The sequence below is a fragment of the Petaurus breviceps genome, unplaced genomic scaffold, assembly GCF_028583685.1.
Source record: "Petaurus breviceps papuanus isolate PSGF00001 unplaced genomic scaffold, PetGlider_PUasm1.0 151, whole genome shotgun sequence".
NCBI classification, from domain to species: Eukaryota; Metazoa; Chordata; class Mammalia; order Diprotodontia; family Petauridae; genus Petaurus; species Petaurus breviceps.
In genome coordinates, this window is record NW_027185712.1 from 19957936 (window position 1) to 19972274 (window position 14339).

The 14339-nt window shown below is 40.1% G+C and overlaps 2 pseudogenes; both read right to left on the reverse strand.

Annotated features, from left to right (window-relative positions):
- Nucleotides 1-3414: 3414 nt before the first annotated feature.
- On the reverse strand, nt 3415-4827 carry LOC138153813 (mapk-regulated corepressor-interacting protein 1-like; annotated as a pseudogene).
- A 1387-nt stretch (nt 4828-6214) lies between these two features.
- On the reverse strand, nt 6215-6989 carry LOC138153322 (nuclear ubiquitous casein and cyclin-dependent kinase substrate 1 pseudogene; annotated as a pseudogene).
- Nucleotides 6990-14339: the final 7350 nt, after the last annotated feature.

Genomic DNA, 14339 nt, shown 5'->3' on the forward strand with positions numbered 1-14339 from the left:
CTGGGGAGGAAGAGCTTTCTAGGCATGGGGGTTAGCCAGGGAAAATGCATGGTGTTGTAGAGAGATGGAGTGTCTGGTTTGAGGAATAGCTAGAAGGTCAATGTCACTGGATCACAGAGTATGGGGAGGGGTGTGGTGCTGCTTAAAAGATTTAAGAAGACTGGAAAGAAGGGGAAGAAGACAAGTTTATTAAGGGTTTTGAATGCCAAACAGAATTTTCTTATTGATCCTGGCGATGATTGATGGGGGAGGGGGAGGGGTTTATGGGCGGTGCCATGGTTGCTTTAAATGAATATGTATAAGCTTGATGGGGTGATCTCCATATAAGGCCATGGGGTGATCACCATATAAGGCTATAAATGTAAGACTGCGATCTGATTGGCTCGGACTCGCTATATATTTTCTTGTGTGAGAGGGCTCTCTCTCTCTCTCCGCCATGTAACCGCTGAAGAATAAACCACCCCGCTTCACTCCTCCGCCTTCTGTCTGGTGTTTTTTCCCCGTGAGGGGCCGGTGACGACCGAAGACCCGGGATGGGTAAGTAAGAGGGCCGTAGGGCTAGTCGTCTAGATCTGTTGTAAGGGTAATCGCCCGCAACAGATGATAAGGAGCCCCAAAAGTTTACTTGAATACAGACATGATATGTTCAGACCTGGACTTTAGAAGAGAACTTTGACAGCTGAGTGGGGGATGGACTGGAGTAGGGTTGAAAGGACCAGCCTGGGGATCTAATTCCTACTTATAATTTTGTTTCTTTGAAAAAAAAAATGCATTCTAAGTTGTATATAATGGCTTAATAAATGAGCTCTTGGAACACAGACCTTTTATAATCTTGTGACTGCCTGTATTCTTTGAATTTCCTTCAAATCGAGAATCTGTTTTGCCTCTAGTAATTATGAAGTCTCTTAATAAATTTTCTTGGGGTGCCAGGTAGCACAGTGAGTAAGAGTACCGGCCCCAGAGTCGGGATGACCTGGGATCGAATCTGGGCTCAGACACTTAGCACCACACCCAGAAAGAACTGGCCGTGTAACCTTGAGCAAGTTACTTAACCCCAATTGCTTTAAAAAAAATTTTTTTTAAATAAATTTTCTTCCTCTTCTTAACCAAACTTCTGAGAGCCCTAATCAAAGAATATTCATTTTAAAGGACAAGAAAATGAATTCGCCCATATGTTTTCCAAACCCCTGAGTTCTGAGGGAAGTCATTATAGGGCTGTGGTCAGTAATGTTTCCTGCATTTGTCTGTTTCTGTGGTTGCCATGAGATCTAGAGAGACCCTTGACACCTAAATGAAGTCCTCATACCATATGTTTGATTTTCACCTATAGCTTTGCTTCCAAAGAAATTCAGCACTGAGTGCTGGCTATGGGGTTATATGATTTGTCATAACCCAAAGTGATCCCCTCTACATGAAGATTTTATGACTAGGAGATTTCCTACCTTGTCCTCCTCCTACCTTTCTTTAACCTGGTCTGCTGTAGCTGGTAGGCATCCAGATCTCTCAGATAACTTTTAGTGGTGCTACATTTTGGGTCTTGGTGCTTTGAAATTACTTCACTTTCTTTCCACATATAGAGAGGAGAGGAGAAGATTTCTGGAGGAATAACTAAGTGAAGACTAGAATATAGGCAATGTGAAAGAGATATGAACCTATACTGCCTGAGACTTCTGTGCTTTTTTTTTTAATTTTCATTTATTTATTTATTTATTTTTAGTTTGCAGCATTAATTTCCACAAGATTTTGAGTTACAAATTTTCTCCCCATCTTTCCCCTACCCCCCCCAAGACAGTGATCCTACTGAATACCCCTTCCCCTGATCTGCTCTCTCTTATATCCTCCCCACAACTTTCTAGTAGGTCAATATGGATTTCTATACCCCAGGGCCTGTATATCTTATTTCCCAGTTGCATGTAAAAAACAGTTTTTCTTTTAACATTTGTTTTTAAAACTTTGAATTCCAGAGGCTTTCCCTTCTTCCCTCCTCACCCCCACCGGGAAGACAAGCAATTCCATATAGGTTGTACATGTGTAGTTATGCAAAATGTTTCCATAGTAGTTATATTTGAAAGACTAACTGTATTTTCCTCCATCCTATCCTGCCCCCCACTTAATCTATTTTCTCCTTTGACCCTCTCCCTTTTTACAAGTGTGTGCTTCTAACTACCCTCTCCCCCAATCTGCCCTCCCTTCTATCATCCCCACTCTTATCCTCTTCCCCCCTACTTTCCTGTAGGGTAAAATACCCAATTGAGTGTGTATGTTATTCCTTCCTTAAGTCAGATTCAATGAGAGTAAGGTTGACCCATTCCCTTTCACCTTCCTGCTCTTCCTCTCCATTGTAACAGTTTTCTCTTGCCTCTTTTATATGAGATAATTTACCCTATTCTATCTCTCCCTTTTTCCTTCTCCCATTATAATACTTTCAGACTCTTAATTTTATTTTTATCATCCCTTCTTATTCAACTGATCCTATGCTCTCTATGTACATATGTGCACACATACACACACTCACATATGTATTTATACACACATACACCCTCCTATACATATATATGTATGTGTACACACACACACACACATATATATATATATATATATATATACATATATATTCCCTTCAACTATCCTTATTCTCATGAGTTACAATTATCATTTTTCCATGTAGGAATGTAAATAGTTCAACTTTAATAAGTTCCTTTTTCTTTTTCCTGTTTACCTTCTCATGTTTCTCTTGCTTCTTGCATGTGAAAGTCAAATTTTCTGTTCAGCTCTGGTTTTTTCATCAAGAATACTTGAAAAGTTGGGCAGCTAAGTGGCGCAGTGAGTAGAGCACTGGCCCTGGAGTCAGAAGGACCTGCGTTCAAATCTGGCCTTAGACACATAACACAAAAACTAGTGTGTGACCTTGGGCAAGTCACTTAACCCCAACTGCCCTCTAAAAAAAAAGAAAAAGAAGGGATTTAGGGGCAGCCAGGTGGCTCAGTGAGTAAGAGTGCTGGCCCCAGCACTGGGAGACCTGGGATTGGTTCCAGCCTCAGATACTCAGCACCCACACAAAAATAACTGGCCATGTAACCTTGAGCAAGTTCCTTAACCCCAATTGCTTTAAAAAAAAAAGAATACTTGAAAGTCCTCTATTTTATTGAATGACTATATTTTCCCCTGAAGCATTTTACTCAGTTTTTCTGGGTAGGTGATTCTTGGTTTTAATCCTAGCTCCTTTGACCTCTGGAATATCATATTCCAAGACCTTTGATCTCTTAATGTAGAAGCTGCTAGATCTTGTGTTATCCTGATTTTGTTTCCACGATGCTCAAATTGTTTCTTCCTGACAGCTTGTAATATTTTCTCCTTGATCTGAGAACTCTGGAATTTGGCTATGATATTCCTAAGAGTTTTCTTTTTGGGACCTTTTTCTTTTTTATTTTCCAAATGCCTAATCCCATCTTTATTTACAGCTCCTCAGGCTACAGAGTAATGGAAAACAACTCAGCTCTCAAACTGTAACAGAAAGAAAAAAGGGAACTTCTGTTAACCCTCTCAGTAAAACTACCAGCTGGGAATAGGATAAACCAGGGAACAATAGCAGCCACTAAGCCTCAGGGTTTGGGGTTCCTAAGGGAGAGAGGCTACTGGTCTAGGAGAGTCTTGGCATGGTTGCCTGATAACCCTGTAGGGAATGGGTCCTAGAGTGTTACCCAGGCATGAGGGAGCTGGGGCCAATAGGGTTTGGAAAACAGGGAAAGGGCCTCAGTTGGACATATGGGAAAGGAAAAATGGAGACTTCCCAGCTTGCCCAAGATGGAGGCAGTAGCAGATGTCTACAGTGGAACCAGGTTGTAGGGAGATGGAGCTACCACTATTTAACTTCACCACCTTAGAGAACCAATTTGATCTAACCCCCACTGGTCCCAGATCCCCCCATATGTCCCTTGTTCCTTCCACCTTGTCTCAGAAGTATAGGGAGAGATGGGAGGGCTGCCATGCTCAGCTGCCTTTGCATCTAAAAGCCAAAGAGGGAAAATCAGGGCTCTAGGCTGCCTGGAAGGCAGACAGAGCTAGGCAACTCCAGAGACTAATAGGTTTAGAGTACAGGAAGAGAGGATGGGTGGTGACAGGGGCCAAGTGCCCCAAGTTACAGTAACAATTTGGAACCTCCCTAAAGAAAAAGGAAGGAGGAAAAGAAGAGGCAGGGCCTTAAGTGCCAATCACGTCCATCCTTGCAGGTACTCAGCCCAACATAGGCATGGCTCTTTACTTGCCCTGCCAGGGAGATGGGCCCAGAGGAGAGGGAGAAAAACCAACATAAATTCTGCAACTTTCAATCTTCCAGAGGCCATGGGGAGGAAGGGAGCAACCAGGCCACTGCCCTTAGGACTTCTTGGCATCTTGTGTGTTCCGGTGTTTCAGGTCACTCAAGTCAAAAGGTTTGAAAGTCTTCAGGCTGGGGTTAGGGACCTTTCCCACATACTCCTCCACCAGGCCATGCTCGCTGCCAGACATCTGGTTCCGGAGGTCTCGTTCCACACACTGTCATGCTTCATAAATGAAGTGAACGTTCTCCTCATGGGCTGGAGTGAAGATTTCAATGCTGTTGCTTGGAGACCGGGGGCTACTATTCCTTTTGCCATTGTAGACAACTCTAGAGACAGGGGAACTGGTCATAGCTGGGGGTGTCTGGTCTAATCACTCAACTCAAATTCCTGGGTTTCCTTCTTGGTTTCAGTCTGCTGTTGGGAAGCTCTGGAAGGGCAACTGCTCACCCAGTTTCAGACACTGCCCCCGCCACAGCCACTTCCAGCTGGGAGGCCCGGGCCGGAAGTGACCTTGGGATCTTTTTCAAGAGGTGATCAGTGAATTCTTTCAATTTCTATTTTGCCCTCTGGTTCTAGAATATCAGGGCAATTCTCCTTGAGAATTTCTTGAAGGATGATTTCTAGGTACTTTTTTTGATCATGGCTTTCAGATAGTCTAATCATTTTTAAATTCTCTCTCCTGGATCTATTTTCCAGGTCAGTGGTTTTTCCTATGAGATATTTCATATTGCCTCCTATTCTTTCATTTGTTTGGATCAGTTTTATTTATTTATTTATTTTTGTTTTACGGTAACTGGTTCTTTATTGGCTTAAAACCTAAACATTGTCAGTTTGAGAAGAAACCCGCTTTGATGTGGTACAGCAATCTTGCTGTTAAAATCTAAATTCCTCTTGATCCTTGTAAAATGTATTCCAAGATAAAGAATAGATACACATTTATTTATTTATTTAAATAAGCAATCGGGGTTAAGTAACTTGCTCAAGGTTACACGGCCAGTTATTTCTGGGTGTGGTTCTAAGTATCTGAGCCTGGATTTGATCCCTAGGTCATCCCGACATTGGAGACTGTGCTCTTACTCACTGAGCCACCTGGCCACCCCTGATACATATTTATTTTGAAAACATGAACCATGGATATTCAGATCTGAAACAAAGTCACTTAGATTTGGATGTACTTGCTCCCCTGAATTTTAGGCTGCTCATCATTTAATTCCCTGAAGACCTTAGCAGGAGAAAAAGATTTCTTATTGTTCCCATTCTCCTTGAGATGACAAGGAGTGAAATAGAATAAAACAAAACAATAGCAACAACAAAAAAAATCCCACACCAAAAAGTCATGTGGCCTGGTTGTTTCCAAATGGTGTTAGAAATAACGGGAAATTTAAAGTTGTTTTCATATTTATCACCTTCCTAGTCAGTGAAAGTTTAGATTTATGATTTAAAATTTTTTTTTAAAAAATATACACATTTTTGTTTTTGCTGACAATGATTTCGTTTTTTAGATTCAGGTAAATAAGGAATGACCATTTGGAATCCTTATTGTTTTCTGGATTCCTGTTCACCTTGATAACTTTTAGCAAAGTTAAAATTCCAATAGGATTTCCCCAAATCTTATTGTTTCACCTGTAATAACTCTTTCATTTTTCTTTTTTTAAAGTTAGGTGGTGAATTCATTGGATATTTTGTCATGACTTTTACTGAAGACTGTGAGAGGGAGAGTAGCCAATAAACAAACATAATTTTCTCTTTAAAAAAAATGGGGGAGGGGGAGAGGAGAAGATGTTGTTATTTCTCACCAGTGGGGGGCGGAGATGGAAAGGGGGAAAGCATTGAAAGCCTATGAGTCAAGCCATACCCAAAACCATGATCTACCCCTAAACATATTTTCCTTTTTTTCCCCCTCTCTTTTTTTTTTTTAATAAAATCTCCCCAAACCATCAACTTTTAATATTCCTCAAACTGGGCTTCATATTCAGACCCTTCATCACCAGATTTTTCTGGTGGAGGGCTAGCAGACTTTTTCTTTCCTGGGGGGCTTTCTGGCTCCTCCTCATCCTCTTCTTTGGGGAGGCTTTTCCTTTGATGCCTTTGATGCCTTTGATGCTGTGGGATGGTCCACTTTTCCTTTGTCTTTCACTGGACTTGGTGTCACTGTAGCCTTTAGCCTAGATTTGGGCATTTTCTTTTCTTTCCTTTCAGGCTTGGATTTCTTCACAATCTTTTTGTTTTTCTTTTTTGAACTTCCATAATCACTGTCACCATCACCTTCCATTAGGAAGTCTTCATCACTGCCAGAATCTTTCTCCTGGAATGGTGCCTTTTCTTCCTCTTCCTGTTCTTCACTGCCCACATCTTCCATGAGCATCTCTCTCTGCTTGGAAGCTTCTTTGGATGCTGCCTGATGCCGTTGGCACCATTTTTGTGATCTTCTTTTTCGTCTTCACTATCCTCTGGTGAGTGTGAATCATCCTTCTTGTTCTTCACATCTTTTTCTTCAGAGTCCTCACTATCTTCCTGTGAATTTTTCCCAGACTGCCTCTTGTTTTTAGCTTCTTGGGGTGATGAATGGATTTTCTTAGCTGGAGGGGCTGAATCTCTTCCATAATCTTCATCTGCATCACCTTTCTGTTTCTGATGGGCCGGGACATGTTCACAGACGAAACCAGACATCCAATGAAGGCGAGACCAGCGCCCCCCCCCCCTGCCATGAGCGCTGGGCACCCCTCCCCCCTCCAGTTGCTTTGGCCACAGAGGCCCAGGCCACTAGCTTCTCAGGCTCTGCCACCACTGGATCCAGGCCCCCAGGATCTGCCATGCCCTCCCCCCCATCCCCACTCCCCTGTCTCTTCAAAATGGATCTTGGATTTATTTTATAGTATCTTGATTTCTCATAAAGTCATTAGCTTCCATTTGCTCCAATCTAATTTTGAAGGAATTATTCTCTTCAGTGAGCTTTTGAAATTCCTTTTCCATCTGGCTAATTCATTTTTTTAAGGCATTCTTCTCCTCATTGGCTTTTTGGACCTCTTTTGCCATTTGAGTTAGTCTATTTTTTAAGGTGTTATTTTCTTCAGAATTTTTTTGGGTCTCCTTTAGCAGGCTGTTGACTCACTTTTCATGATTTTCTTGCATCATTCTCATTTCTCTTCCCAATTTTTCCTCCACTTATCTTACTTGATTTTCAAAATCCTTCTTGAGCTCCTCCATGGCCTGTAACCAATTCATATTTTTTGGAAGCTTTTGATGGAGGAGTTTTGACTTTGTTGTCTTCTTCTGGTTCCATGCTTTGATCCTTTTTGTCCTCCAAAAAAGGATTCTATGGTCTGATTGTGCTTCCTCTGCTTGCTTATCTTGCTAGCCAATTACTTGACTTTTGAGCTCTTTGCCAAGGTAGAACTCTGCTTCTGGAGTGGAGAGAACCATGTCCCAAATTTCTGGGGTTTTTACAGATGTTGTCAGAGCTATGAGGAGGGCGCCTTCTCTACAGCCACCACAAGCTCTGGCAAAATGGCGTTCCTCACCCCAGGACTACCACTCAAGACTACAACCCAGATCCAAGCAGGTTAAAGCAAGAGTAATTACCCTTTGAATGGTCACTTTGTCCCCCTATGATCTGCAGGCCAGGAGCTCCAGAGGCAGCCATGTGGCAGTAGCTACAGCTGCCATGCTGCCACCACCTCTGCTTTATAGAGCAGAGCATGGTTCCTGTGTACAGCATGGTTCACCAATGACCTTTTACTTTTTCTTTGGTGTTTATGGGTTGAGAAATCTGGAAACCACCACAGCTGCTGGTGATTCACTAAAATCTGCTCTGGCTGGTCTGGGCTGCTGGTCAGGGCTGCCCTGGGTATGGGCCCATATGGCTCACATGAGACTGTGCTCGACTCCCAGCCCGGTGTGATAGACCCTTCTTGTCAGTCTTCCAGGCTGCCTTCAGTGGGAGATTTGTTTCTCCCTGACACTTTGTGGGTTCTGTAGCTCTAAAGTTTGTTTAGAGTCATATTTTACAGGTATTGGAGGTGGTTGGTACAGGAGCTTAAGCAAGTTCCTGCTTTTACTCTGCCATCTTGGCTCCGCCCCCCTATGTTCTTAGACAGACATTGTTTGAAACAAGAATTGGGCCACCCTCTATGAATTACTGAGAACTAGTGGTTAGATGGATTCTGTGTAACTTCAGGGAATATAATTAGGAATAACAGACATGATTTACCGGGAGGCAGAATTTTCCTAAATAAAAGGAAGACTTTTTTTCCTCACAATTTGAGCTCTTCAAGGGTGGAATGTGATGCCCTGCAATGTATGTGGAAATGTTTGTTTTGTTTGATATTTGTCATGTTCAGATATAAAAAATTAAAGTGATAGTAAAGTCATTCATTTATTCTGTCAGAAACTAAGAACTCAGAAGTTGGCATGCTTGAGGGAAAAAAAGAGATGTTGGCAGGAAGTTTGTTAGCTGGATCTTTGAGCATTCATCTGTCTTATTGTTGGTGAGTTCGAGATCCTTCTGGTGTTAGAGTTCTCTAAATCCCCATGCTGCTGGCCGCACTCTAGTCCAAGAGAAGAAAGACAGGAATTTTGCAACCACAGCTCAGGAAACACACACACACATGCATGTGCACATATACATATACACATTCACACACACACCTACAAACACAAATATATACACACATGTATGTGCATCAGCCATAGGGAGGCACTGAGAACTTCCACATAAGGTAAGGAATTTGTGCATATGAGTACTATTGCAGCTGATCTGAATAGGAGACTCCTTACAACTCTTCTCTTGGCCAATTTTTCTGCTCTGCTTCCTCCTGCCATTGCAGAATACCAGCCAATTTGAGGCAAAGCTGGCCAGCTCCTTGCTACTGAATCCCTTCCTGAAATAGCCCATGGTTAATGGGCTCCAGGCAGACAAGAGACTTCCAGTGATGCTCCCAGGAGCAAGGCAGTACAGTACTCCCTGGCTCTGGGGCTTTGGCTCCCCCACTTTGCCTACCTGCTCCTGGCACAGTCATTTAACAAAGACTGAATGAACATACCTACTACACGCTGTGTACTACGTTAAGCAATGGGTAAATGACAAAGATAGATAGGACTGAATTCTTTTTTTTTTTCATACGAGAGCTTTGTAGGAAGAGTTCAAGGAGTGACTTGTAGGAGGTTTGGTGGTGTGTTATGGTGATCTGGGAATCCCAGATATTTTTTTCTCTCTCTCCCATACCCTTTGAGCCCACATCTGTGTACACAGCTTATTGCTGATTCTCTGGGAGGGGTAGCCAGGAGTACTATGGTTACAGGTTCTTAGGTTGATCTAGGGGTGTGAAATGTGAAAACTTTCACGATAGATTATTTCAGAATTCCCAGAATTTGGAAAATTGGGATATAATTATCTATGTTGCTGATTCTGCTTAGAGTTGCACTGATAACTTTGCCAGTTGAGCCCCACCCCCAATCCCTGCTCCACTAAGATGCTCCAGTAATGAAAGAAGAGGCAGGAAAGTATGTGGTTTTAAGAGAGAGTAATATAGTTTGACTGGAGCATAAGGTATGTGGTGGGAAGGAGTGTGACATTAGATTGGAATGCTAGGTTGAAATTAGATTATAAAGGGCCTGGAATACTATGCTATGGACTATTTTCATTTGCGGGGTAGGCATTGGAAAGCCATCAGTGTTTTTTTTTCATCATTAACCAAAGTATGCCTCCCCATTCCAAAGAGTCATGCCATATGACAAATATAGTTTTTTTTAAGAGTAAAGAAAAAGTCTGAACAACTGATTGATACATTGGAAAAACTCCAAAAAGATGTACAATGTGAAACACTTGTGAATCTTTCAATTCTATGAAGGTGTAGGTTGGGAGTATCTTTTAATTTCTCTTCATTCAAGTCCTACTTGATCTTTAGAATTTTGTTACATTTACTTTAGATTTCTTTTGGTGTGTACTTATTGTTTCCATTTACATTGTTTTGGTCATTGTGTATATTGTTTTCTTGACTTTACTTTCTTCACTCTGAATCATTTCATTTAGATCTTTTACTGCTTCTAGGTATTCACCACATAGATAATTTCTTATAACACATGATATAATGTGTTCTTATGACACATGAATCTATTCCCTTAGATTCATGTATCAGTTTGTTTAACTATCCTCCAGTGGATATTATCTATTTTGTTTGCAATTTTTAACAATCACAAAAGATTGCTACAAATATTTTGGAGTATATAGGGACTTTTTTCTTATCAATGCCTTCTCTGGGGTATAAACAGATTAATGGAGTTTCTATTTCAAAAGATTTGAATAGTTTAATGACTTTATTTGCATAATTCCAAATTGTTTTCTAAAGCAGTTGTACCATTTCACAGCTCCACCAATAATGTATTAGTGTGCATATCTTTCCACAACTCCTCACATATTGACTGTTGTCATTTTTGCCAATTTACAGGGTATGAGATAAAACCTCAAGAATGTTTTGATTTTCATTTCTCTTATTACTAGTGATTTGGTGCATTTTTTCATGAGATTGTGAATACTTTGGTATTTTTTTTGAGATTTTGTTTTGAGTTTGTTAATATTCATTAGCTATTTATTTATTGGGAAATAAACCATTGCTTTTGTGTCACTACAGATATTTAGGCAGATGCTAAGTGATCACCTTCCAGGGATGCTTAGGAAAGGAATCCTACATATATTTATGGGGAATCTAGGCTGGATGACCTCTAAGTTTTCATCCAAAACTAGGAAAATATTTTTAATGTATTTTTTTTTGAAGGGGGGAAGGCAGGGCAATTGGGGTTAAGTGACTTATCCAAAGTCACACAGCAAGTAAGTGTTAAGTGTCTGAGGCCAGATTTGAACTCAGGTCCTCCTGACTCCAGGGTCAGTGCTCTATTCACTGTGTCACCTAGCTGCCCCCAAAATATTTTTATATGAGAGATTTGGACTGCCTTCCAAGTCTCTGTGGGGCATACATTTGTATAAATAAGATTTACTCAAATTTAGAATATACATAGATCTTTAAATTCCAATATTTCCTTTGTGGCTAGGGTTCTTGATTTTTGTGTATGACAGAGGACACTTTGGCAGTCTGATGAAACCTAAAGACTCCATCTGAGAACAATGTTTCTTAAATGCATAAAATAAAATACATAGGACTACAAAGGAAATTAATAATTAAAATAAGTTCAGGTTAAGAACTTCTGCCTTATAGTTTTTCCTTTTCTTTGAACTGATGGAGGAAAAAGAATTAACCTTCAAAAGGAAATTAATAGAACCTCCTTGCACCCATAAAGGAGTTTAAAAATAAAGTATGTGTCAAGAACTTGTCAGGAACTAAGGCAAGAAAACTTGATAAAGAGGTTCTTGGCTCAAAGCAAGGGAAGGAATTTTTTTTTAATCAAGGGCCACTGAACTATAGGAAAATTAGGACATAGGACACATAAAAGCAAACCATAGAAATAATAGAATCTTAGAATTCTTCAAGGTCATATAATTAAATTTGCTATCCAAATAGAAATCTGCTTGATTTCTGCCAGATGGTCAATTAACATCATGTGAATAATTTACTTGTTCAATATATTTTGTTCATACCAACAACATATCATCCAGTTTGAGGTATACAAACACTGTCAGCAGTTCTCACTCTGCTTAAATATTTTGTACCTAATAGCTTGCACAGCAGACTGAAGTACTTTTTTAGAGAAAGAAAATACAAACCTCAAATTCACCTGCTTTTAAATTTTAGAACAGGAAACATGATACTTAATCCAATAAGTTTATTAATAACTGATTTTAAAAATAGCACTGTGTCAGTTTGGAAATACAGAGGAGGAAAGGTTGTATATGGAAAAATAAAGAGAGAAAGGGCCAAGGGACAAGTGAAGACATGTGGGAAAGAAGAGGAGAGAGAGGGAGGAAAGGGAAAGTGGATAAAGGAGAGAAAAAGAAAAACTGTAGAAGAAGGGAAAAGAAACAAAAGGGTGATATCAATAGTGCAGTGGAGAGGTTAGGGAGAGAGGAAGGTAGGCAGAGAAGAAAGGAGGAAGAAGAGGGATTGATAAAGAAGAGAATAAAAGCAATTTAAAAGTAAATAAGGCCTAGCATGGTAGTACACTTATTTCTCTATCTTGGATAGTAGGTGGTGGGGCTAAGTCAATCAGGTGTCTGCACTAAGTCCCATACCGATCAATATGGAATGGGAATAGGGAGGGAAAGAAGAGAGACACTAGACTGCTTAATTGTCTCACTTCAGAAACTGAGGAGATTAAAGTTTCCTGGACTATTAGTAGTATGATCCGTTAATGGATGGATGGATGTCTCTCCACTTCCAACCTGGGTGAGATAGAGAGACCTAGTCTCTAAATGAATCAGTAATGGAGGTGGAGCTAAGATGGCTGAATAAAGAGAGGGACTCTTCTGAGCTCTCCCAAATTTCCCTCCAAACAATGTTAAAATAACACCTCAAAACAAATTCTAAAGTGGCAGAACTAATAAAAAGACAGTGAACAACATTTTAGCTAAAGAAAACTTAGAAGGTCAACAAGAAAGTTTTGTCTCACTGGGGTAAAAGTGGAGCACAGTCCAGAACAGGCAGTCCCTGGCAAGATGGCAATCTAAGCCTCAGAAAGCCAGTAGCAGGCCTTGGGGACAACTGAATCAAAGACTTCTAGACTTCCAACCCACAGACAGCAAAGGAGTCAGACAACTGGTCAGAAGGAGATTACAGGGGACCCTTTGCTGGCACTGGCAGCAGCATTCAATTGCATTGCCCATTCACAGTTCTGGGTTGCAGTCCCAAGGCAAGGAGAAGCACTAGCAAGAGCAGGGACTCTGGTCACCATGCCAGGGCAAAAGAAAAAATAGTCTTTGTAGTCACTCACAGTCCAGAGCACAGACTCAGAGAACAGTGACCACGCCTCTCCTTAGATTATACCACCTTGGAAGAATTGAAAACTTACAGACCCCCAGAACTAGCTCTGAAAATAAGAGCATGAAAAACCTGAAGTTTAGGACAGTGCCCCCTCTACTCTAGGAGCAGAGTGCAATTTTAACATAAAGTGAAAAATTAAAAAATAGGCTGGAAAAATGAGCAAACAATAAGAACAAAAGAATCTGATCATACAAAGTTACTGTGGTGACAGAGAAAAAAAAACAAAGAAGAAGACAACAGTGCCAAAATAACTACATGAAAATCCTCAAAGAAAAATATTAATTGGTCTCAGGCCCAAAAAATAATTCATGGAAGAACTCAAGGAGTTCAAAACTCAAAAAAGAGAGATAGAGGAAAATTTGGAAAAGAAATAAGAGTGAGTGATGCAAGAAAATCATGGGGGAAAAATAGTCAATAACCTGATAAAGGAGGCACAAAATAATACTGAAGAAAATAAAAAAAACAGACTATGCCAAATGGTAAAAGAGGCACAAAAATCAATTGAAAAGAAGAACTACTTAAAAAGTAGAATTGGTCAATGGAAAAGGAAGTACAAAAGCTCACTGATGAAATAATTCCATAAAAATTAAAACTGGGCAAGTGGAAGCTAATGACTCTCTGAGATATCAAAAACAATAAAACAAAATTAAAAGAATGAAAAAAATAGAAGAAAATGTGAAATATCTTATTGGTAAAACTTCTGACCTAAAAAATACATTGAGGAGAGCTAATTTAAGAAACATTGGACTCTCTGAAAGCCACATTCATAGAAAGAGTCTAGACATCACATTGCAAAAAATTATCAAGAAAAACTTCCCTGATATCCTAGAACCAGAAGGTAAAATACAAATTGAAAGAATCCACTGTTTGTCTTCTGAAAGAGATTCATAAATAAAAACTCACAGAAATATCATAGCCAAATTATGGAGCTTTTAGAACAAGATGAGAATATTATAAGCAGCTAGAAAGAAATAATTCAAATATTGTGAAGCCACAGTCAGGACAACACAAGATTTAGCAGCATCTATACTAAAGTATCAGAAGATGTGGTATATAATATTCTATAGGGTAAAAGAGCTAGTATTACAAC